The following is a 25361-nucleotide window of genomic DNA, read 5'->3' on the forward strand; positions in this document are numbered from 1 at the left end:
AAGGTCTAAACAAATGTTGTTAAAACAAATGCTTCTTATGATAAGATCGTACTGTACCACGTAATATTTCAAGAAACTACTCAGTTAATTCAGTTTTAAGAATGTAGAATTTTTAAAATGTATCAAGTTTTAATTCTTACAGAAATTTTTCTTTGTTCATTATTGTCTCTAATTGTTTAAAAACAAATGTGTGAATAAACATTAACGATTAAAGGAATAGTTAATGTTTATATCTTTGAATTATTAAAGGAATAGTTAATGTTTATATCTTTAATTTTGTTAATGAAATATATCTTTGAATCCATGTTACTCGAAGTTACAATTAAAGAATGGAAACCTTTATGTGGTGACAAAATATAAAAAATAATATCAGTATAATATCAGTCTAGACATTTGCGTATAATTCTAAGTTTTGTAATAAAAAGCAAAAGCTTAAAAAATATATAATAATACTTTAATTTGCTTAGGTATGAAGCTCGAAACAATTATATACGCACACTATATATTGGCGTTCTTAAGCATCTAAACTACGGTTAATTTCAATATTTCAAAGTTATACTCATTAACACCCTTTAATCTTTCACGATGAAGTCGCTCGTCACGCCCATGCATTCAGACATCTGCACGTCGTTCGAACGCTTACCTCCATTTTCTATCTGATGCTCCCCCCCCCATCGCATTGGTGCATGGCTCATTGGTCTCGCTAGTTGTTAATGAAATGCCAATCATTCTTTGAAGCGATTTTTCTCTTCAGCGTGAATGTTTAACTTTTGATCCTCGTACTTGCACTCATGCCCTAAGAGGATTACACAGGTATACAGTGGGTAAAACACACGAAGGTTCCCAAGAGAGAAGTAATCACTCCACTTAAGTAGGTTATTGGTAAAGCTGTAGCATTTGGCAGGGGAAGGTGGATATCCCTTTCAGCAGAAGTTATTATACATGAGCGTTTTAGATGTTTGAAGTGAATAGATTTTGGCCTCCCTCCATGCGAAAGAGTTAAAATTCTAGTTGCTGCAATTCTTTGAACAGTGTTTTTTTCTGTAGTTATGGTAATAATAATAATAATAATAATAATAATAATGTTTGTCTAGCATGCTCAGCCAATCGTCACTACACGAACCGGCCCCAATTGAGCAGCCCCATACTAAACAGGGAATGGGTCGAAAATTCCCCAAGATGTGAAATGTACGCTAATCATGCTACTGTTCCGGAACCCTAATCCGAGGAAGCAGACTTAAAAGTTTCTCTGTAACCGCTGCTACCTCTTGGGATCCAAGATTCACCACTCCCGGTTCACACATTTCACAGAGGCGGGGAACATACAAGCCTGAAGAGCTGACTGGTTGTCAAAACTTTTACCCGATAGTACTAAAGGGATACCTTATCCCCGCCTTGGGTCTAACACAGGCCTTACTCCAACTTTGGTCTGTGGGCCAGTCGAGTTAAGTCGAAGTCAGGATTACTTGCTTATAACCTACACCAGGTAACGGGAAGCCGCAGTCTCTTAATTTTTAGTCCCCCGTGACAAAGACTGCCTAGGTACAGATCCTAGTTAGTAGCGTCAGAGATTTCCCTAAGTCAAACCCTCCTTAGGGGTTAGTTGTGGTAAGAAATGTAATAGCAAAAATTAATTGTTAACTTTTTCTACATGTAATTGTATTTCAAATTATAAGTATTTTTCTTATTATTTCACCAATGGAATATGGAAAATAAGTTCTTAAATCTTTGATCATGACTATGTACCTATAATCATTCGTAATTATTTTTTAACCTTTCGTTTCGGATAAAAATCTATGAATATAATTTCGCTTCTTAAGTATTCATATTAAGAATTAGATTTATGCAGTAAATAAAAAAATTTTTATTTTTAACTTTTTCCAGCAATCTAAATTTCTGGCATAAATTTAAATTAGGAGTTTCGGTATTTTTCTAAAATTTCAATACTAAAGATTTTACAAGGTTTTGACAATATACATTGTAAGGAAGACCTTACAATGTATATTGTCAAAACTCCTTCATAAAAGTGACGAGAAAGCATTTATTCAAACATGTCTAAGAATAATTCTTCTTTGTCAATAGTCCCAAAACATGACACCTGAAAATCGAAAAAGAAATCACGCCTTTCGCAAATATAAGTTCTGCCTGCCGTTGAGGAAATAAAATGGAAAATAGACACCATTTTATTTGCCATTGCGTACTCGAATAGATCTGAAAAATGTTTTCCAAAATTCGATAACAACTTTACTGTTAAAATAGTTCCCATACTTGTGCTTGGCTCACCTGTCGCTGTATCTTTTTGATAACTTTACTTCAGTATTCACTTTAAACTGTACATTGAGCGCATAACATACAGGAAGGGGTTTAAAATTTCATCAAGAATTCCATTTCTATGCCAGATTTACATGCACTTTTCTAAACATTGTTTTTACATATTCTCCAGATCCAAGAAAAAATATATATCCGAAAAATTTTATAGTTTAAATATTATCATAAAATATCTTACACTTGATATTACACTATATATTACTGAATAAAATATGCAAAATATGAATATGTTATTTCTAACAAAAATATATGAAAAAAGGCTTCTAACTGAAAGATTGATATAATAATTAACATTATTCTACGTACATTGCTCAAAAAAAATAGGACAGTGCTATATCTCCCGTTCTACTGGGCCGATTGACAAAATTCAAACTGTGTTTTTCGTCTCGAAAGCGCAATTTAGGATATATATTAGATTTATATATAGCACTATTCTTCCATATGTATTTTGACACAAAATCGGACTTTTTCTGAAATAACATACCAATTTTTTTCCATATTTCGATTCTACGACTCAAATTATGCCAGAATGCCAAGTTTTGTAAAAGTCGTACAAAAAGTTTTTAAAATATCAGCTCTCTAAATTTTAGCTCCTGAATATTAATTAATCAAAATTTTAGCTCCTCAATGTTGGCAAATATTTATTAATATATCTTTTTTCATTAAACTTTTTTGATTTTGCCTTTCACATTTCGAAATTTAGGTTCATTCCAAATAAAATTTACCTATTTTTTGTGTTTTATTTTTTAAATTTCTATTTTTAAGTAATTTTTATAAATTTTCCGAAAAATATTTTGAATTATAACCTATAAAACTTTTACCGGCATCTTAAAGTAGGTGTATTTCTAAGAATACGTGCAAAAAATTAGACTGTTTTATTCAAAATTTTCTAAGATATACACGAATTTACATATTTTCGCGTTTTGAAATTTGGCATCCTTTTTTTTTGAGCGGTAATAACGCCAAATGTGATTTATGGATTTTTCTTACAGTGAAGTGCCACAGCTATTTTTAAATTTAAATTTCAAATAAAATTTTACGGAGAATTAAATATATGAAATTTTTTCCCTCAATGAGGCGTAATAAATAGTTATTAATACTATATGAAAAGCTACTTTTTAAAATTATGGATGATATTATTCAAATTTTTAACTATTTTTTAAAATTTCTCTCTATTTTCCTTTTTTTAAAAAAAATACTTGTAAGAGTAAATTTTTATCTTCCGCAGATTATCGTCTGCTACTTTACTTTAACTTCGTTTAAATCGAATTGTCTAAAACTGAGAACTTTTGTTTGATGTTTATTTGAATTTTATGAAAATATTTTATGACATTAACTGCATAATTAATTTCTAAACAAGCTGTTGCTTACGAAGGGGTTGAAAGAGCGGCGGATACTATCATTCATATTTTTAAAGCACAGTATAATTTTATATAAACATAAGATTTAGAATAATCATTTTTATAAAGTCAAATTATGATATAAACATACAACCCTCTAGAGACCGAATTAATGGAAGTTCAATGGTTATGTAGAAATGATCTGCAGTTACTTAATGGCTGGATAAGTCAGCAGATTCTGTGGACAAGTAAGAATAATTATATAAACGACACCCAACATTCTGGATTCAATTAATAACGAGGGTACCATGTTTATTAAATGAATTTAAGATGTTATTAAACATAAAAAATCAACTCAATTTTTATCCTAAAATGTATTTTTATGTGTAGCGTATTTTCATTATATCCTTAAAATTATAATTTAAAATGTAATTCTCAAGAAGTGAATTCTAATCACCAGTAATATAATATGTGTGTGTGTGATTATGGCAAAGCCTCGAAGGCTATCTGCCTAAGGGGAGGGATGCCTTCGTGGAGGACTTTCTAAGGGGAACTGGGGAAACACATGGGGAAAGCCACGAAAACGCCCATGCAGCCAGCCCGTTCGCGGGATTCGAACCTCGGACCGAACTACCAGTGTTCAGCGACTTTACCGCTCGGCCGCTGGTGGGCCCAGTAATATAATAAGTAATTATTACAGTTATTAATAAATCCTTCTTATAAAGTAATTGCAAATATTTCAAAAAAACTTTCTGTCTGAATGCAAATATTTTTCTATGCAGTTTTTTCTAATTTTATATTAATCAAGATTGCACACGATATTATTTATTTGCACTTCAATTCTTACCGTCAGCTCTAGCAGAAGTTACAAATCAATTATATTTAATCAGGAAATGTCCATCTAAGTTTAGAAACAGCGTACCGTAACAGGAATTCAATTATTGGCCCCGTATCTTTCATGTTACTCCCGATTGCCAAGCTACATGATTTTTAATGAATATTCGGGTTTTGCTAGCTACTTAACTTGGAAATCGCGCTTAAACTAGGTTAATTGGTTATTTGAACACAGGAAGAACATGGGAGCTATTTGGTTAAGATGCTTTCATAGAGAACCTTTGTAAAGAGAACCTAGAAAACTACGAAAACCAAGCATGCAACCTGGGCTAGATTTCGCAACGAACAATTAGTATTTAACAATCTTCAAATGCTAGGCAACTGGTGAGGCTCCAATTAAATCTCCAATTTAATATTTTATTTGTAAATATTTAAAATATTGTTGTATTGTTAGACACAAAAAGCAGAATTTTTGTTATCTCAGTAGTAAACTGCAAGCCGTAGTGCAAATGAATATTCAATTTCTTTTGCAATAATTGTATTCACTAAATATTCTTGGAATATGAGCTAAAGAAGGAATGTTCTCGGAAGATTAAAGAAGTGTTTAAATCCAGTGATATTAGATTTCTCTTACAAGCTCAGGATCAAAACGATTCTGCAATTGCCCGAGTAGTTGACTTGTAAATGGCTGTGAATTAAGCAGATGACTTTTAATCTTACGTTATTCAGTCAAAAAACGTGTTCCAAATGTTTTGTATTGCATGACAATGCATCTTTACATTATTCAATAACCAATCGGAGAACCGCTTGAGTTCCGAAAATAAGTATGTGTACTCAATCGTCCTGCATGTTCTTCAAATTTGTCATCTTGTGATTCTTTTTCTTTTTCAAAAACTAAAGTTGCCTCTCAAAGGAAAGTATTTTTACATTAAAGAGACAAACGGAGTATGATTTTTTTTAGAGGCATGTCAAAAACAGACCTTAACAAGCTTTTTCTTCCATTACGCGTTGTGCATTCAGACAAAAAGTTGCATCAGCGTAAATTCTATAATATATTTTTATTACACTCTGATTACTTTATTAACATACAGTGAATATATACTAAACCTTTTACTTCTTCAGTAATTCGGAATTTTTGACGGAATTGTTGTCGGAACTAGGACTTAGAAGATAAGTCAATTTGAATATTTCAATAATCCAATAAATTCAAGTTCGAAGTTTCAACATTTTATTTTCGGAGGGAAAGGAATTTTTTTCCGTTTTGGTCCATTATCCTAAGTATATTTGCTTCGATTCTTTATTTTTTCCGTACAAGCTAAAATCTTACGCATGGTATACATATAACGCATAGCTTCAAATTAAAATTTAATAATATACAGGGTGGTTTTAATTAAAGTTCCACTTTGAAACGGTCATAAAAGGATCAAATGTTATCAAACTTGGTAACCGTGTAAAGGAGGTCATGGGAATTTATTTTCCGCGAAAAAAAGAAAGTTCGAAACCTTACCACCAGGGGGGAAATGGTGCTGTATGTTGTTATATATATGTAAAATATGGGTCGGAATCTAACTTAACCTTTTGTTACACGGGTTTAATATGTTGTATACCCTTAAGAAACTTTGAAGTAAGCAAATTACCTTTTAAAGGCGTTAAATTCGATAAATGTCGATTGCGCCATCCGTGTAAGGGAGAAATTCGTCAGTGAAGACCACAAATTAGCAATTAGAAAAATGTGAGATCGTAAATCACTCGCATAAGTGCGTACAATATGGAAATCGTTTTCTTACAGATCGCTAATTTGTAATTTTTGAAGCCTGAATTCGGTCCTAAAACATGAAGATACTGATTCGAAACGCGTTTAATCGATTTGAGCCAAAGAAATCCCTCATGTTATCTACCTAGTTCCATTGCATTATCCTACTGCATTCGATTGCATAGCAGTGGAATGGACCATAACTGAACCATTTTTCTCTGAGGAGCAGTCGACAGCTGGACCACTGTGATTGCAACTCGCTTAGATTTTGCTTGTATTTTATAGTGATTATTTTTTTTGATTTATTTTAAGTTCTGTATAAGATTTTTTTTATTTACTGCTAATTTAATTTATTAGCCCAAAGCGGCGGTAGCCTAGAAAGGCTGTTAGTTTCGAAGCGGCATTTTGCGCTGTTTTACTATAAATGTCCGTGTTTCCTTGCAAATTGTTGTTACCAAATAGTATCGCCCTATATTATATTTAAAGAAATTAAATAATGAAGAATCTGCATTAATGCATGTATGTTTCTCGCACTGTGACAAAAACGACAGTATCTAGAGCCATCAAATTTTGAATAATGTAATCCTCCACCCGAACATGGGCATCTGAACGGTCGAATTCGAATTTGTTTTAATCTATTTCATATTTTGTAAAATGTTAACGAATATTTGATTAACAAACTCAACGAATTCAGAGCTAGCACTGTACGGAAAATAACAGTTTTATCTCCAGTGCGGAAATTCTAAAGATATGCTGTTTTCAAATGTATGTGGTTTACGGGCGAAGAACATGATATTCAATAAACATAGGTAACATACAAACCTTTAAAAAAATGTTCCTTTTGGACGTAATATAAAATGAGTGCTTCTAGATTTTATTTTATCTTTTTTCTTCCTTGTACGATGTAAAAAGGAAGTATTGTAATCGCGAAAAGCTTCAGGCAGCATATTTCAACGAAAGTATCCACTTTGACCGCTTTCGAATGCAATTTAACGATCTTTTTGCGTAATAGTTTTTGCGTAATATCTATACGTAAGGACAGAATAAAAGACTCTTTTCCTCCAAAAAAACTAAAAAACTGCTTTAAAATGAATTCTGAAGAGAATTTTTCTTGGCGTCTGTACGAACGTATGTACGTAAGTGCGTGCGTACGTACGTATCTCGCATAACTCAAAAACGAGCAGCCTCAGAACGTTGAAATTTTGTATATAAGACTACTATAACATGTAGATGTGCACATGTAGATGATAACATGTAGATGTGCACCTCGTATTTTGGTTTCAATCGGCCGCGCCAAACGTATATAAATATATTTATAAATATATCCACTCTGTTACCCGGCTCAGTAAGCTCAGTTTCTTTACTCTTACATATTTGTAAATTGTACATTTTTTGCTTTAAAAATGATTGAATTATGTTGTTTTTATCTTCCGGTTAAAATTTTTATGCCTCTCGTAATTCTGGAAGCAATATTTGTACCATTATCAACAATTTAAAAGCTGTTTAAGTGCAGTTAAGTTTTAAATAGGAGAATAGCATTTGAAACAGCAGAATTGTAGATTTGTTGCCAATCTAGAGAGACTAAGCTTCGCAACACAAAAATAACGCCTTCATTTATTATTGCGAATTAAATCGTGCTTAATCCTTTCTGGAATTTTTTCGAGGAAATAAGTATTTAAGTTTTACTTCGTAATTTTTAATACAGATATTTTGACTTTTTATGTATTTTTGCCTTGTCACGAAGTGAAAACTGAATTAATTGAATGAGAAATACTCAATCGTCTGTGAAAAACTGTTTCTTTTTCGTTTTGTTTGCTTAATTTCTTTTATACATCGTTCTAGCTTTGTTATAGTATTTGAATAGAACATGTAGCAACGATTAGATAATTCTTTAAATGATATAAATATTGAGCATTCTGAGTTATAATATGAACGAAATATAATACTCTTAAGTAAACCTAGTGCCAGAGTGTCGCTATGGTAAACAAAGTGAATTTTAAAGAATGTATTTATTCTATTGTGGTTTATACGCTGTCGGCGAAGTAGGTTTAATTCAATCTAATAAGTTAAATGAAATGCAAGAAAAAATGCGTATAATTTAATATTCTGTACAAGGAAGTCATGTGGTGTACACATCAGATTTTTTCTTTTCCTGCATTACGCTCAGAAAATTTTATGCTCCGAAATTTATGAATTATTAAAATAACTAATCCACTTTAATGTTAATAATTTAATTATCATATAGTCAAATAAATATGATCGTTTCGTAATGTTATTATAGTTTGGAAAATCACTGCCTGAAAATGTTTATTAAATTTTTTAAAAAAATTATCAGATCTTGTTTAATATTACCTATTTATTTCAAAGCATCACGTACTATCAATCTTATTTAATTTTACTTTATTTTTACGCAAAATTAAATTCATAAATTGTGTGCTTCATAAATTTTGACGTTTTACCAAACTAAAGATGTTTGTACAAGAATTACAGGTGAAAAAAATGTGCGAAATTCAGTAAAAAGTGCTTTAATGAGATATATTAAATCCTATTTGGAAAAAACTGTGGCTTTCATAATCTCATCACTATACAACTTATCACATTTAATAATTAAAAAGAGTTATGTGATACAAACGCCATAGGTTTCAATGTTAAAGTGAACCAGATCGTCCCTACTCTTTCTTGCCGACATGTCGGTGACGCGCGACCCTCCCACTGGGTTAGTCTATCTCTTATAAGTTCCATAGTATTCTCTATAGATATAGAAATAAGTATAATAAATATTTTAAGTTATAATAATGCAGTAAGTTAATTGTACCAGTTATTATAACGGTAAACAACGTCGCAGTCTCTCATATTTGTATTTCATACAGCTTCAGTATTTTCAAAGATTTTTAAGCTTTAGAAGTTATACAAATAAAAAAAGATTTTTATTATTAAATTTATTGCGGCAATTATATCAGAATGTTGCAAATTATTGCGTGTCTTTTAAATAAAATAGTATATACTCCAATTTGAGTTAAATCTATTAATATAAGGGCTTAATACATTTCAAAACTTACCCCTTTGATGATTTTTTTTTATGCTGGAATATATTCCGGATGGCTACTAGAAAAATACTAACTTCTTCTTTTGTGAATGATTCAACGTAAAATAAATCATACACATGATTTTGATTTTTTTGGGGTGTTTATATTGACATAATATTATTTACGTTTTTAGTTTAAAAGGATAATCATTTAAAGAACAATATCCGATTACAGCCGATTCAAAAACTACCAAAAATCGAGTTCAAATTCTAAAAAAAAAATGCTCGTTCTACGGTTTTCGTCTGGTTTCCCTCTGTTGCCAATACGCTCGAATCAAAAACTATTTCCCTCTTTTTTTTTTTTTTTTTTTTTTTTTTTTTTTTTTTAACCGGAGTAGTTGCCAACAAATTTAAATTTATACTATCGAACATTTTAATCTTATCAGTTTTACAAATTACCTTGTTGCTACGTAACGACACAATCCCTTAGGATAAGTAGACAATCTTCATTAATTAAAAATTCTTCATAATAAAAAATCTTCATAATCTAAAAATTTTAAACTATACATTAATAAAAAAATAAAAAATATTTTATTGCAGATCAACATCATACACAGCTTTCATATCACTCTTTCTTAAATTCTTAAATCACGTCATATTCTATAGTCATACTAAATTCTATACATTCTACAAATAAAATAAAAAAATATAATTTCTCACAATGAAAGAAAATAAACAAAAGCAATACTTCATGCACACACACACATATTATCAATGAACTCATATTATTAAGTGCAATTGCGATAGCAAATACTACGTATTAAAATAAAAAAAAGTATAAGTTATTATTAGGGTCAAAGTTAACACTTTTGCTACTATTGAGTAGATCGTCGGATTATCGATATTTTTCGGAAAGCATTATCAACATATCAAAAACAAACAATTAAAACAAAATGTCTAAAGTATAACTTGCAATTAAAACAACAATGGAAATTTAAAATACACAAATGACACATTAAACATTGCATATAAAATACGTTACATTACAGCTCGGTATAACATACAGCCTCGCTTTGTCCATGTGCACAACGATCTGTATTTGCTCGAAAAACATCAATAAATTGCAAAAACTCGGTTTCGATGTACATATTATTCTATTTCCATAAAAAAAAAAAAAACAGAGAATCGCACAAACTTGGCATTGCGCACTGCCTTGGCTTTGTCCATGTGCAAGGTCGATCTATTTTTACTTAGAAAACATTAGAGAATTGCACAAACTCGGCATTGCGCGCTACATTGGCTTTTTCCATCTGCACATCGATCTATTTTCACTTAAAAAAACATCAGAAAATTGCACAAACTCGGCATCGCGCACAACCTCGGCATTGCGCACTGCATTGCCTTTTTCCATGTACACATCGATCTATTTGCACTTAAAAAACATCAGATAATTGCACAAACTCGGCATCGCGCACAACTTCGGCATTGCGCACTACATCACATAGATTTATTTTCACTTAAAAAAACATCAGAGAAGTGCACAAACTCGGCATTGCGCCCTACATTGGCTTTGCCCATGTACATATCGATCTATTTTCACTTAAAAAACATCAGAGAATTGCACAATATCAGCTTTTCCTACCTTCTAGAATTGAACCAAAAAGAAATGCAAAATATTAAAAATAAGCAACTTTAAAACGAAGCATACAAGAAATTTTTTTTCCTTTTCAGGAAAAATGTAAAGTCTTTTTGAGGGGTTTTTATATATGTATATTGAATTTATCTCAGGGTGAAACCCTTTCGGAACCCCCCTCATCTTTAAATAAATTTAATAACGTTTTATATGCCGTTTCCGTAATACCCACAGGGGGAAAAAACATTCGATTAAAAAAGGAACCACCACATAAGAACATTCAAACCGCAACAGAATTAACTGCTCAAATTAACAAATAAAAATTTCAAAAAAAAAAAAAAAAAAAAAAAAAAAAAACTTTGAGATTTTAAATTACGGTTTTTTTTAATGTTTTGTGTGTTATTTTTCTTTATCAAATATCTTTACACTTAAACCATAAATTTCAGTTTAACAGCAATATCGCAAAGTAATTTTAAAATGAACATAGCTTTAAATTTCCGATACACAGTTTTGCGCTCTGCACATAAAAAGTTTTTTTTCCTCATACTGTTTTGCCGTTGCTCGCTTTGAAATCTTTGAGTTTGTTAATCAAAAATTCGTTCAAGTTTTACAAAATGTGAATCATATGATAAAAAAATTCCAAGTTTAGGCTTCCAGATGCCCATATTAGATTGGAAACGTACGTTATTCGAAATTTGATGGCTCTATGTACCGTTTTTTAATCACAATGCGAGAAACATTTATGCAGATTTTTCAATATTTAATTTCTTTAAATATAACGCAGAGCGATAACATTTATTGGCAACAGAATAACAACACAGCTTCAAAGCATCGGGTTAGCCACGTTGGCGCGTTTATTGCCCATTGAAAAACAATCGCCAAGCAGTGGGCGAAACCGCATTTCAACTGATGCTATTTCAAAAATAAAATATTTGACTAAAATATGAATAACATTTTAAGAAACCAAATGTAGGATAAAATTGTGCAAAGCAATGGGCACAATATTTAAACTGTTTAAAGCAGTGTATGCAAGTCATCCTAAGTTACAATGTCGCTTATGCATCACTCTTATTCATATATATTTTTTTCTGAACGGAACATTGAAATGCGTCTTAACTGTGCTTTACTGTATTTTCTCTTTTAATATATTTATGTATCTAAATCTTTGCAAAATCTTTAAAAAAATACCTGAACACCCCCTGTACTCAGTGGTTTGCGATAGGTTTGTTGAATTTTAAATTTCAGACTGAACGTCTGAGGATTATTCATAGTGTTTCCATTATTCTCATTTTTATTAATAATGCCTCATAAATATTTATTCAAATATATGAAAATTTCATTTTGTAATTTATAAAATACGCTGTTTTTAAATATTTTTAACCCAGAGGGATATTAGCCCGAATTCTGATCAAATGTGTATGTGTGCAAATGAAAAAAAAATGATCCCTTTGCGCGTAATACAAAGTATGAAAGCTTTCAGTTTAATATTTGTTTTTCCTGTATCTCTGGGTTTGTAAATTCTTTAACATCCAGTATATATACAATCGAGACATTTTCATAAAAAAATTATTTAAATCCATTTCTTCCAAATTCCATGTCGTGACTGATTTGTTTGAGTAAAAGTCAGGTTATTTGAAAAAGGCAAAGAAAAGGATGGTTACGTACCTGGCGCGAGGAAGGGCTTTGCGGAGAACGTTCTAAGGGAAATTGCCTCATATACGTTGAGATAAGGGAAACTGCAGAAGCCAACCATGCAGCCAGCACGTTTGCGAGGAATGAAACAGGGTAAAACTCTTAGCAATCTTAATGACAGAGCATATTGCTATGGAACATATATTGAAAATACTTCGTTTGAAAAGAAAGCAATATAATCTCATTTATTATTTCTAGTACGTTTTAACATGAAGGCCACAGAGAGAAAAAAATCTAAAATAAAAAATAACATCCTTATTCTTTTTTTCAAGATAATCTGGAGATTTTTTATGCGAAATGCCGACAAATTACTTACAAAAAACAAAAAGGAAGTGGCTGACGGTCACTTCGAATTGGGAGCACAGACAACAAGGCGAAATATGCCTAAGAAATATTTCAATAATAGCTACAGCTTTCCTTAATTCAATGAGAAGTTATAGTTAGAAATAGAGCATATTGTTAAATCATAACTGAATATTGTGTGTAAACTAGTAAATTAATTTAAGAACACAAAAAGTAATTTAGCAATAGCATTTAACTGCAAATAATCATTTTAATTTCAGGTTAAGATATAATTTCATTTTTATTTTACAGTTCTGAAATGTAGCTGCAAAAAAGAATTTTAAACTGACTTTCTGTTTGCATTTCAGCTGTAGCGAAATCGATTGGACTGAAAACATCCTTCCTCTCTCTTATCGAATAAGGCAATTTTTTCCGTTCAAATCCAATGCTCAGTCAATGAGATCGTCACTTAGTCAGTCATTATTCAGTCAAAGTCCAATTTTTATTCAGTCACTGGTCAGGCAAGGAGATGTTCCCTTTCTCGGTCCCTGTTCAGTGAATGTCCAATTTTTAGTCTGTCAGTGGTCAGTCAATGAGATCGTCACTTAATCAGTCATTGCTCAGTCAATGTCCAATTTTTAGGCAGTCACTGGTCAGTCAATGAGATTGGTGTCATGGCAAACGAATTTTTGACGAATATGAATTGAAATTGTGTAAACTTGTCTGAGATCTCGATAATATGCTACAAGTCCTTGGTTTATTTTTAATTTTTTAAAGCAGAAATATTTTACTAATGGTTTTCTTAGGTTTGAAATTTTGAAACGCTTGCTATGATTGGTAGAAGGGATTGGTGTCATGGCAAACAAATTTTTGACGAATATGAATTGAAATTGTATAAACTTATTTAAGATCTCGATAATATGCTATAAATCCTTTGTTTATTTTAAATTTTTTAAAGCAGAAATATTTTACTAATGGTTTTCTTAGGTTTGAAATTTTGAAACGCTTGCTATGATTGGTAGAAGGGATTGGTGTCATGGCAAACAAATTTTTGACGAATATGAATTGAAATTGTATAAACCTATCTGAGATCTCGATAATATGCTATGAGTCCTTTGTTTATTTTAAATTTTTTAAAGCAGAAATATTTTAGTAATGGTTTTCTTAGGTTTGAAATTTTGAAACGCTTGCTATGAGTCGAAGAAGGATGTTGAGTGTATTCGTCATCAATATAGATAACAGGGACGGTACCAACGACGGCATCAACAGGGTGTTCTTGAGAATCTTGAATTGGTTTGAGTTCTGTTCTGTCTATTTGATCCAATTTGCCATTCATTCCTGGTTCATTATTTGTGTTAAGGAGATTACCAGAATCGATGTCACTTTGTGCTCCAAGATCGTTATGCGATACAATGCATTCAGCATCCAATGATTTAAAACCGGGATTCAAACTGAATTCTTCTTGGTTCAATACGGTTATACTGCTATTCGGGCCTATTTGATTACCTGAGTTATCAGGTTTTGGAAAATCAAAATCCTTTTCTGTTTCATGTTGGAGGTAATTAAATTGGTTTTCATCGCTGATATTGTGCACATCATAAGGATTATTATCGAAATCTTTGGCAAAATGGTGGATGTGGTCAGTATCACTATCAATATGCAAATTAAGAAGATTATTATCAAAAGCTTCGTTATTAACTTCGAGGAGATCGGTGTCACTGTTTATATCCACATCAAAGGAATCATCATTAAATTCATTAATATCATCATATGAATCAAGGAAATCTAAATTAAGTACCTTCTTTCCGGTGTTAAACTTGTGTTCTTTACGGTTAATAGAGTTTTCATCATTATTTTTCCGAGTTTTCTCTTCTCTTCCAGGAAACAAAAGAAACACAGTCGCAAAACAAATAAGTATGCCCAATAGGCTGTCGATAAAGGGTGTTGGTATAAAAACGTAGCACAATACTGTGAAAAAAAAGAACTCCATTTCTAAAAATGGTTCCAATTCGATTTCAGCATTAAAAATAACAAGTTTAAGCAAATAAGCTCCACACGTAAGTTTTTAGCACCACTAGATTCGGTATCTCTAATGATTATGGTTTATAAGCATTGTTAAAAATGTATACATTAACTTTGTTGTAATTCAACAAAAGCCTAAAACAATTATTGGTAAATTCATTGTTTCGAACGCTATTAAAAGGATTCCTTGAATATGTAACAATGAAAGGTATTCTGATATAGAACTCATAATAGAAGGAAGATTCTATGTGTCTGTCTTTCGTTTGGGCTGAGTGTAAGCTAATAGACCCATGGCTACGAATTTGCTACATAGGTGCATCTAGACAAGAGCCAGTGCACCTCGGAACGAGGTTTCCAAAATTTAAATGAGGTTTCAAATTTTATTTTTTTAATTTTTGTTTTATTCATTTGTCTTTGATAAAATTGCATTAAATCGATAATTCTCTTTCATTACATCAGCAATAATGGCACGAGGCCATTGTTGCTGTTGTATCCCTGTTGTCATTCGGGAAAATGAGGGCGAAAATTAGCGTTTTAAGAATTTTTAATTAATATCTCTGATTTTTGCTATTTTTTGGATAAAAGTGTAAGCGGAAAAGTGGAAAACGAACCAACGCTAAACTACCGCTGCCATACATATTCAAATAAATAATTCTTTTTGGGGGGGCTTCTTGCTATACAAAACATAAACGTAATACTTATATATAACCAGAGATTACTATTATTAGAACGAAAATACGTGATTACTATGGAGAAAATATTTATCAATAAAAAAAGTACTTTCAAAACATGTATTTTTCTTTGATCTATTATTTTAAAGCACAGGAATCATGTTATCCTTACACTCTCATGAAAATGGCTTCATCAACCTTCGGCTGGTTAAAATTCATCTAAATATAAACACAATACAGAAATATATCAAAATATTTTTAATTCTTTAATATGCACTTCTTTAAGATAATATAAACTATTTAGCGTAACGTTAACTTACGTTACATAATTAGCAAGAACCATACACCAAAATGAGTTTTGGTGATCGATGTGCATAGTGTATATACTGTTTTTCCTACTTTTCATTATTTATTCTTTATTATATTTCCTTAATTAGTGCTGGCAAATCGATATGGATCTTGCGCCCTCTGGGGCAGCACTTTGATGTGTATTATGTATTAAAAATTTCGGCAACTGGTCTGTGCAACTATGCTCAGCCCACTCCTTTTGTATGCCTCAACAACTACCCCTACGCTATTCCGTTAGCTTCAAGACACGGAAGTAGGAAGACGCTACAGCTGTAGCACCTACGAGGAGAACGATATGCCAAAGTTTTTATAATACAGATGTGCTAATTTGCTTTTACGATTTGAAAGTTATGCTTCAGATATATTTAAATCGCTATTTTACCTAAGTTTTGCCACTGTTACATATTGCCACATTGTATGTGATTCAGAACTTCAAGTGCACAGGTTTGTTCCATCATTTGGATTTATTTTTCACTTTTATGATACCCACTAACGACAGATATGGATAGGTAAAGATTTCAGGGTCGTGTTCCTATTAAATAAGCGAAGCCCTATGACCTATATATCATTAGAGGTAATGTATTTATCCCTAGGAAGGGCTATAAATAATAAGATCAATCATATGCTTACATACGGAACGATCACAACAGACGACATTCTGACATCATACCGGGCGACGACATTTCATACGACGATCATAACAGACATTCTGAACATGCAAAACTCAGTGAATAGACTATAAAACTTCAATCCTCTACATTCCTCAATAATAAGATATACTAATTTGGAAAGATGCTCAGTAGAATTCAAGGTAGGGCTGTCTACTACGAGGCTCAGGAAGCTGTCTACTACCAGCTCACCTACAACCGGGGTTCATTAGACGGATCGAGACTCATCGTTCCTAAACATTTCAACTCCACTAATGTCTATTCTCTATATTTTCCTGCCCAGGTAAGAATGGCAACTCGATGGCATGTATTTAGGAAAGGTACCCTCGTGTGTCTACGGCTTCCGAAGGCCATATGTTGAAGGGAGCGATACACGATCTTATTAATGACAGTACGACGGTCACCTGCTTCAGCTAGGGGGTAATTTGAGCTATTGTTTACTTCGTTGACAGTGTACAATACGGCTGAGACGTCTCACTCGACGATTATTCTAAGTTAACTGTGCTTTGCACTTTGCCCCATCACTAGTTCTTTTTCCCGCCATCCGTGCATTCTCGGTATGCACTTGACACTGTCTAATGTTAAAATGCTGTCCCGCTGAGGATTTTGGAAACTGTATTTCCCATGCGACGAGTGACTACTATCTGCCCGATATTGAAGCTGTCTATGTCATAAAGTTTACGTATACTGGTATGTAAAACCATGATTATCAACAACCACAGTGCTAGCTTTATGTGCATTTAGCACAACTTCCTCACGTAAGCCCAGATGCGGCGCAGCGCTATTCAATTTCCATAGCCATGTCTATCCCTAATTTAGTGTAGTTACAACACATGAAGCTTGGACATACGTATAACGATTGCAATAGAAAAAGATTAATTTACTACCAAAAAAGAGGAGAAAAAGACACAGTATATTGGTTCAGAAAAATCAAGGACATTTTTTCTAAATGTTTAATTGTTCTTACTGGATTCTTTTATAAAGAGAAACTTAAAGTAAGGAAAGTAGAAACAAATATCAAAATTAATTCGGATTACAATCAGAAAAAAATTTAAACACCTATATTAAAAGACAAAATGTCATCTCTTTATCCAAAATATCTTGAATGTATTAAGTTCCATCAGGTCAAGGCTATAATTCATACCTCTAAATCTACTGCTTTATGGTTTGAAAAAATAAGATATGAAACCGGAATTAAAGCTGTACCCTCTAGATGCATATCCTCGAAATCTTCTGATGTGTCTCCCATGGATTAATGTGCAATTGTACGTTTAAAACTTGGAACTCTTGGAAATCAATATGTAATATGATGGTTCAACAAGAGGACTCTCAGACGGAATATATTAGAAAATGAGATTATAAGATGTGTTTATGTATCTAAATCTTTGCAAAATCCTTAAAAAAATACCTGAACACCCCCTGTACTCAGTGGTTTGCGATAGGTTTGTTGAATTTTAAATTTCAGACTGAACGTCTGAGGATTATTCATAGTGTTTCCATTATTCTCATTTTTATTAATAATGCCTCATAAATATTTATTCAAATATATGAAAATTTCATTTTGTAATTTATAAAATACGCTGTTTTTAAATATTTTTAACCCAGAGGGATATTAGCCCGAATTCTGATCAAATGTGTATGTGTGCAAATGAAAAAAAATGATCCCTTTGCGCGTAATACAAAGTATGAAAGCTTTCAGTTTAATATTTGTTTTTCCTGTATCTCTGGGTTTGTAAATTCTTTAACATCCAGTATATATACAATCGAGACATTTTCATAAAAAAATTATTTAAATCCATTTCTTCCAAATTCCATGTCGTGACTGATTTGTTTGAGTAAAAGTCAGGTTATTTGAAAAAGGCAAAGAAAAGGATGGTTACGTACCTGGCGCGAGGAAGGGCTTTGCGGAGAACGTTCTAAGGGAAATTGCCTCATATACGTTGAGATAAGGGAAACTGCAGAAGCCAACCATGCAGCCAGCACGTTTGCGAGGAATGAAACAGGGTAAAACTCTTAGCAATCTTAATGACAAAGCATATTGCTATGGAACATATATTGAAAATACTTCGTTTGAAAAGAAAGCAATATAATCTCATTTATTATTTCTAGTACGTTTTGACATGAAGGCCACAGAGAGAAAAAAATCTAAAATAAAAATAACATCCTTATTCGTGTTTTCATGATAATCTGGAGATTTTTTATGCGAAATGCCGACAAATTACTTACAAAAAACAAAAAGGAAGTGGCTGACGGTCACTTCGAATTGGGAGCACAGACAACAAGGCAAAATATGCCTAAGAAAAATTTCAATAATAGCTACAGCTTTCCTTAATTCAATGAGAAGTTATAGTTAGAAATAGAGCATATTGTTAAATCATAACTGAATATTGTGTGTAAACTAGTAAATTAATTTAAGAACACAAAAAGTAATTTAGCAATAGCATTTAACTGCAAATAATCATTTTAATTTCAGGTTAAGATATAATTTCATTTTTATTTTACAGTTCTGAAATGTAGCTGCAAAAAAGAATTTTAAACTGACTTTCTGTTTGCATTTCAGCTGTAGCGAAATCGATTGGACTGAAAACATCCTTCCTCTCTCTTATCGAATAAGGCAATTTTTTCCGTTCAAATCCAATGCTCAGTCAATGAGATCGTCACTTAGTCAGTCATTTTTCAGTCAAAGTCCAATTTTTATTCAGTCACTGGTCAGGCAAGGAGATGTTCCCTTTCTCGGTCCCTGTTCAGTGAATGTCCAATTTTTAGTCTGTCAGTGGTCAGTCAATGAGATCGTCACTTAATCAGTCATTGCTCAGTCAATGTCCAATTTTTAGGCAGTCACTGGTCAGTCAATGAGATTGGTGTCATGGCAAACGAATTTTTGACGAATATGAATTGAAATTGTGTAAACTTGTCTGAGATCTCGATAATATGCTACAAGTCCTTGGTTTATTTTTAATTTTTTAAAGCAGAAATATTTTACTAATTTTTTTCTTAGGTTTGAAATTTTGAAACGCTTGCTATGATTGGTAGAAGGGATTGGTGTCATGGCAAACAAATTTTTGACGAATATGAATTGAAATTGTATAAACCTATCTGAGATCTCGATAATATGCTATGAGTCCTTTGTTTATTTTAAATTTTTTAAAGCAGAAATATTTTAGTAATGGTTTTCTTAGGTTTGAAATTTTGAAACGCTTGCTATGAGTCGAAGAAGGATGTTGAGTGTATTCGTCATCAATATAGATAACAGGGACGGTACCAACGACGGCATCAACAGGGTGTTCTTGAGAATCTTGAATTGGTTTGAGTTCTGTTCTGTCTATTTGATCCAATTTGCCATTCATTCCTGGTTCATTATTTGTGTTAAGGAGATTACCAGAATCGATGTCACTTTGTGCTCCAAGATCGTTATGCGATACAATGCATTCAGCATCCAATGATTTAAAACCGGGATTCAAACTGAATTCTTCTTGGTTCAATATGGTTATACTGCTATTCGGGCCTATTTGATTACCTGAGTTATCAGGTTTTGGAAAATCAAAATCATTTCTGTTTCATGTTGGAGGTAATTAAATTGGTTTTCATCGCTGATATTGTGCACATCATAAGGATTATTATCGAAATCTTTGGCAAAATGGTGGATGTGGTCAGTATCACTATCAATATGCAAATTAAGAAGATTATTATGAAAAGCTTCGTTATTAACTTCGAGGAGATCGGTGTCACTGTTTATATCCACATCAAAGGAATCATCATTAAATTCATTAATATCATCATATGAATCAAGGAAATCTAAATTAAGTACCTTCTTTCCGGTGTTAAACTTGTGTTCTTTACGGTTAATAGAGTTTTCATCATTATTTTTCCGAGTTTTCTCTTCTCTTCCAGGAAACAAAAGAAACACAGTCGCAAAACAAATAAGTATGCCCAATAGGCTGTCGATAAAGGGTGTTGGTATAAAAACGTAGCACAATACTGTGAAAAAAAAGAACTCCATTTCTAAAAATGGTTCCAATTCGATTTCAGCATTAAAAATAACAAGTTTAAGCAAATAAGCTCCACACGTAAGTTTTTAGCACCACTAGATTCGGTATCTCTAATGATTATGGTTTATAAGCATTGTTAAAAATGTATACATTAACTTTGTTGTATTTCAACAAAAGCCTAAAACAATTATTGGTAAATTCATTGTTTCGAACGCTATTAAAAGGATTCCTTGAATATGTAACAATGAAAGGTATTCTGATATAGAACTCATAATAGAAGGAAGATTCTATGTGTCTGTCTTTCGTTTGGGCTGAGTGTAAGCTAATAGACCCATGGCTACGAATTTGTTACATAGGTGCATCTAGACAAGAGCCAGTGCACCTCGGAACGAGGTTTCCAAAATTTAAATGAGGTTTCAAATTTTATTTTTTTAATTTTTGTTTTATTCATTTGTCTTTGATAAAATCGCATTAAATCGATAATTCTCTTTCATTACATCAGCAATAATGGCACGAGGCCATTGTTGCTGTTGTATCCCTGTTGCCATTCGGAAAAATGAGGGCGAAAATTAGCGTTTTAAGAATTTTTAATTAATATCTCTGATTTTTGCTATTTTTTGGATAAAAGTGTAAGCGGAAAAGTGGAAAACGAACCAACGCTAAACTACCGCTGCCATACATATTCAAATAAATAATTCTTTTTGGGGGGGCTTCTTGCTATACAAAACATAAACGTAATACTTATATATAACCAGAGATTACTATTATTAGAACGAAAATACGTGAATACTATGGAGAAAATATTTATCAATAAAAAAAGTACTTTCAAAACATGTATTTTTCTTTGATCTATTATTTTAAAGCACAGGAATTATGTTATCCTTACACTCTCATGAAAATGGCTTCACCAACCTTCGGCAGGTTAAAATTCATCTAAATATAAACACAATACAGAAATATATCAAAATATTTTTAATTCTTTAATATCCACTTCTTTAAGATAATATAAACTATTTAGCGTAACGTTAACTTACGTTACATAATTAGCAAGAACCATACACCAAAATGAGTTTTGGTGATCGATGTGCATAGTGTATATACTGTTTTTCCTACTTTTCATTATTTATTCTTTATTATATTTCCTTAATTAGTGCTGGCAAATCGATATGGATCTTGCGCCCTCTGGGGCAGCACTTTGATGTGTATTATGTATTAAAAATTTCGGCAACTGGTCTGTGCAACTATGCTCAGCCCACTCCTTTTGTATGCCTCAACAACTACCCCTACGCTATTCCGTTAGCTTCAAGACACGGAAGTAGGAAGACGCTACAGCTGTAGCACCTACGAGGAGAACGATATGCCAAAGTTTTTATAATACAGATGTGCTAATTTGCTTTTACGATTTGAAAGTTATGCTTCAGATATATTTAAATCGCTATTTTACCTAAGTTTTGCCACTGTTACATATTGCCACATTGTATGTGATTCAGAACTTCAAGTGCACAGGTTTGTTCCATCATTTGGATTTATTTTTCACTTTTATGATACCCACTAAGGACAGATATGGATAGGTAAAGATTTCAGGGTCGTGTTCCTATTAAATAAGCGAAGCCCTATGACCTATATATCATTAGAGGTAATGTATTTATCCCTAGGAAGGGCTATAAATAATAAGATCAATCATATGCTTACATACGCAACGATCACAACAGACGACATTCTGACATCATACCGGACGACGACATTTCATACGACGATCATAACAGACATTCTGAACATGCAAAACTCAGTGAATAGACTATAAAACTTCAATCCTCTACATTCCTCAATAATAAGATATACTAATTTGGAAAGATGCTCAGTAGAATTCAAGGTAGAGCTGTCTACTACGAGGCTCAGGAAGCTGTCTACTACCAGCTCCCCCACAACCGGGGTTCATTAGACGGATCGAGACTCATCGTTCCTAAACATTTCAACTCCACTAATGTCTATTCTCTATATTTTCCTGCCCAGGTAAGAATGGCAACTCGATGGCATGTATTTAGGAAAGGTACCCTCGTGTGTCTACGGCTTCCGAAGGCCATATGTTGAAGGGAGCGATACACGATCTTATTAATGACAGTACGACGGTCACCTGCTTCAGCTAGGGGGTAATTTGAGCTATTGTTTACTTCGTTGACAGTGTACAATACGGCTGAGACGTCTCACTCGACGATTATTCTAAGTTAACTGTGCTTTGCACTTTGCCCCATCGCTAGTTCTTTTTCTCGCCATCCGTGCATTCTCGGTATGCACTTGACACTGTCTAATGTTAGAATGCTGTCCCGCTGAGGATTTTGGAAACTGTATTTCCCATGCGACGAGTGACTACTATCTGCCCGATATTGAAGCTGTCTATGTCATAAAGTTTACCTATACTGGTATGTAAAACCATGATTATCAACAACCACTGTGCTAGCTTTATGTGCATTTAGCACAACTTCCTCACGTAAGCCCAGATGCGGCGCAGCGCTATTCAATTTCCATAGCCATGTCTATCCCTAATTTAGTGTAGTTACAACACATGAAGCTTGGACATACGTATAACGATTGCAATAGAAAAAGATTAATTTACTACCAAAAAAGAGGAGAAAAAGACACAGTATATTGGTTCAGAAAAATCAAGGACATTTTTTCTAAATGTTTAATTGTTCTTACTGGATTCTTTTATAAAGAGAAACTTAAAGTAAGGAAAGTAGAAACAAATATCAAAATTAATTCGGATTACAATCAGAAAAAAATTTAAACACCTATATTAAAAGACAAAATGTCATCTCTTTATCCAAAATATCTTGAATGTATTAAGTTCCATCAGGTCAAGGCTATAATTCATACCTCTAAATCTACTGCTTTATGGTTTGAAAAAATAAGATATGAAACCGGAATTAAAGCTGTACCCTCTAGATGCATATCCTCGAAATCTTCTGATGTGTCTCCCATGGATTAATGTGCAATTGTACGTTTAAAACTTGGAACTCTTGGAAATCAATATGTAATATGATGGTTCAACAAGAGGACTCTCAGACGGAATATATTAGAAAATGAGATTATAAGATGTGTTTATGTATCTAAATCTTTGCAAAATCCTTAAAAAAATACCTGAACACCCCCTGTACTCAGTGGCTTGCGATAGGTTTGTTGAATTTTAAATTTCAGACTGAACGTCTGAGGATTATTCATAGTGTTTCCATTATTCTCATTTTTATTAATAATGCCTCATAAATATTTATTCAAATATATGAAAATTTCATTTTGTAATTTATAAAATACGCTGTTTTTAAATATTTTTAACCCAGAGGGATATTAGCCCGAATTCTGATCAAATGTGTATGTGTGCAAATGAAAAAAAATGATCCCTTTGCGCGTAATACAAAGTATGAAAGCTTTCAGTTTAATATTTGTTTTTCCTGTATCTCTGGGTTTGTAAATTCTTTAACATCCAGTATATATACAATCGAGACATTTTCATAAAAAAATTATTTAAATCCATTTCTTCCAAATTCCATGTCGTGACTGATTTGTTTGAGTAAAAGTCAGGTTATTTGAAAAAGGCAAAGAAAAGGATGGTTACGTACCTGGCGCGAGGAAGGGCTTTGCGGAGAACGTTCTAAGGGAAATTGCCTCATATACGTTGAGATAAGGGAAACTGCAGAAGCCAACCATGCAGCCAGCACGTTTGCGAGGAATGAAACAGGGTAAAACTCTTAGCAATCTTAATGACAGAGCATATTGCTATGGAACATATATTGAAAATACTTCGTTTGAAAAGAAAGCAATATAATCTCATTTATTATTTCTAGTACGTTTTGACATGAAGGCCACAGAGAGAAAAAAATCTAAAATAAAAAATAACATCCTTATTCGTGTTTTCATGATAATCTGGAGATTTTTTATGCGAAATGCCGACAAATTACTTACAAAAAACAAAAAGGAAGTGGCTGACGGTCACTTCGAATTGGGAGCACAGACAACAAGGCAAAATATGCCTAAGAAAAATTTCAATAATAGCTACAGCTTTCCTTAATTCAATGAGAAGTTATAGTTAGAAATAGAGCATATTGTTAAATCATAACTGAATATTGTGTGTAAACTAGTAAATTAATTTAAGAACACAAAAAGTAATTTAGCAATAGCATTTAACTGCAAATAATCATTTTAATTTCAGGTTAAGCTATAATTTCATTTTTATTTTACAGTTCTGAAATGTAGCTGCAAAAAAGAATTTTAAACTGACTTTCTGTTTGCATTTCAGCTGTAGCGAAATCGATTGGACTGAAAACATCCTTCCTCTCTCTTATCGAATAAGGCAATTTTTTCCGTTCAAATCCAATGCTCAGTCAATGAGATCGTCACTTAGTCAGTCATTTTTCAGTCAAAGTCCAATTTTTATTCAGTCACTGGTCAGGCAAGGAGATGTTCCCTTTCTCGGTCCCTGTTCAGTGAATGTCCAATTTTTAGTCTGTCAGTGGTCAGTCAATGAGATCGTCACTTAATGAGTCATTGCTCAGTCAATGTCCAATTTTTAGGCAGTCACTGGTCAGTCAATGAGATTGGTGTCATGGCAAACGAATTTTTGACGAATATGAATTGAAATTGTGTAAACTTGTCTGAGATCTCGATAATATGCTACAAGTCCTTGGTTTATTTTTAATTTTTTAAAGCAGAAATATTTTACTAATGGTTTTCTTAGGTTTGAAATTTTGAAACGCTTGCTATGATTGGTAGAAGGGATTGGTG

The 25361-nt window shown here is 32.5% G+C and overlaps 1 long non-coding RNA gene across 1 annotated transcript in view; it reads right to left on the reverse strand.

The window, feature by feature from the left end:
- LOC146998037 (uncharacterized) overlaps positions 1 to 9504 on the reverse strand; it is a 41627-nt gene extending 32123 nt beyond the window's left edge. Inside the window, exon 1 of the long non-coding RNA XR_015039994.1 lies at positions 9315 to 9504. This is a non-coding gene — a long non-coding RNA (uncharacterized LOC146998037). The remainder of the gene's footprint in view (positions 1 to 9314) is intronic.
- Positions 9505 to 25361: the final 15857 nt, after the last annotated feature.

The sequence above is a fragment of the Stegodyphus dumicola genome, chromosome 3 (assembly GCF_044657685.1).
Source record: "Stegodyphus dumicola isolate Sdum_Otavi_A_Nest chromosome 3, ASM4465768v1".
In the NCBI taxonomy this organism is placed as follows: Eukaryota; Metazoa; Arthropoda; class Arachnida; order Araneae; family Eresidae; genus Stegodyphus; species Stegodyphus dumicola.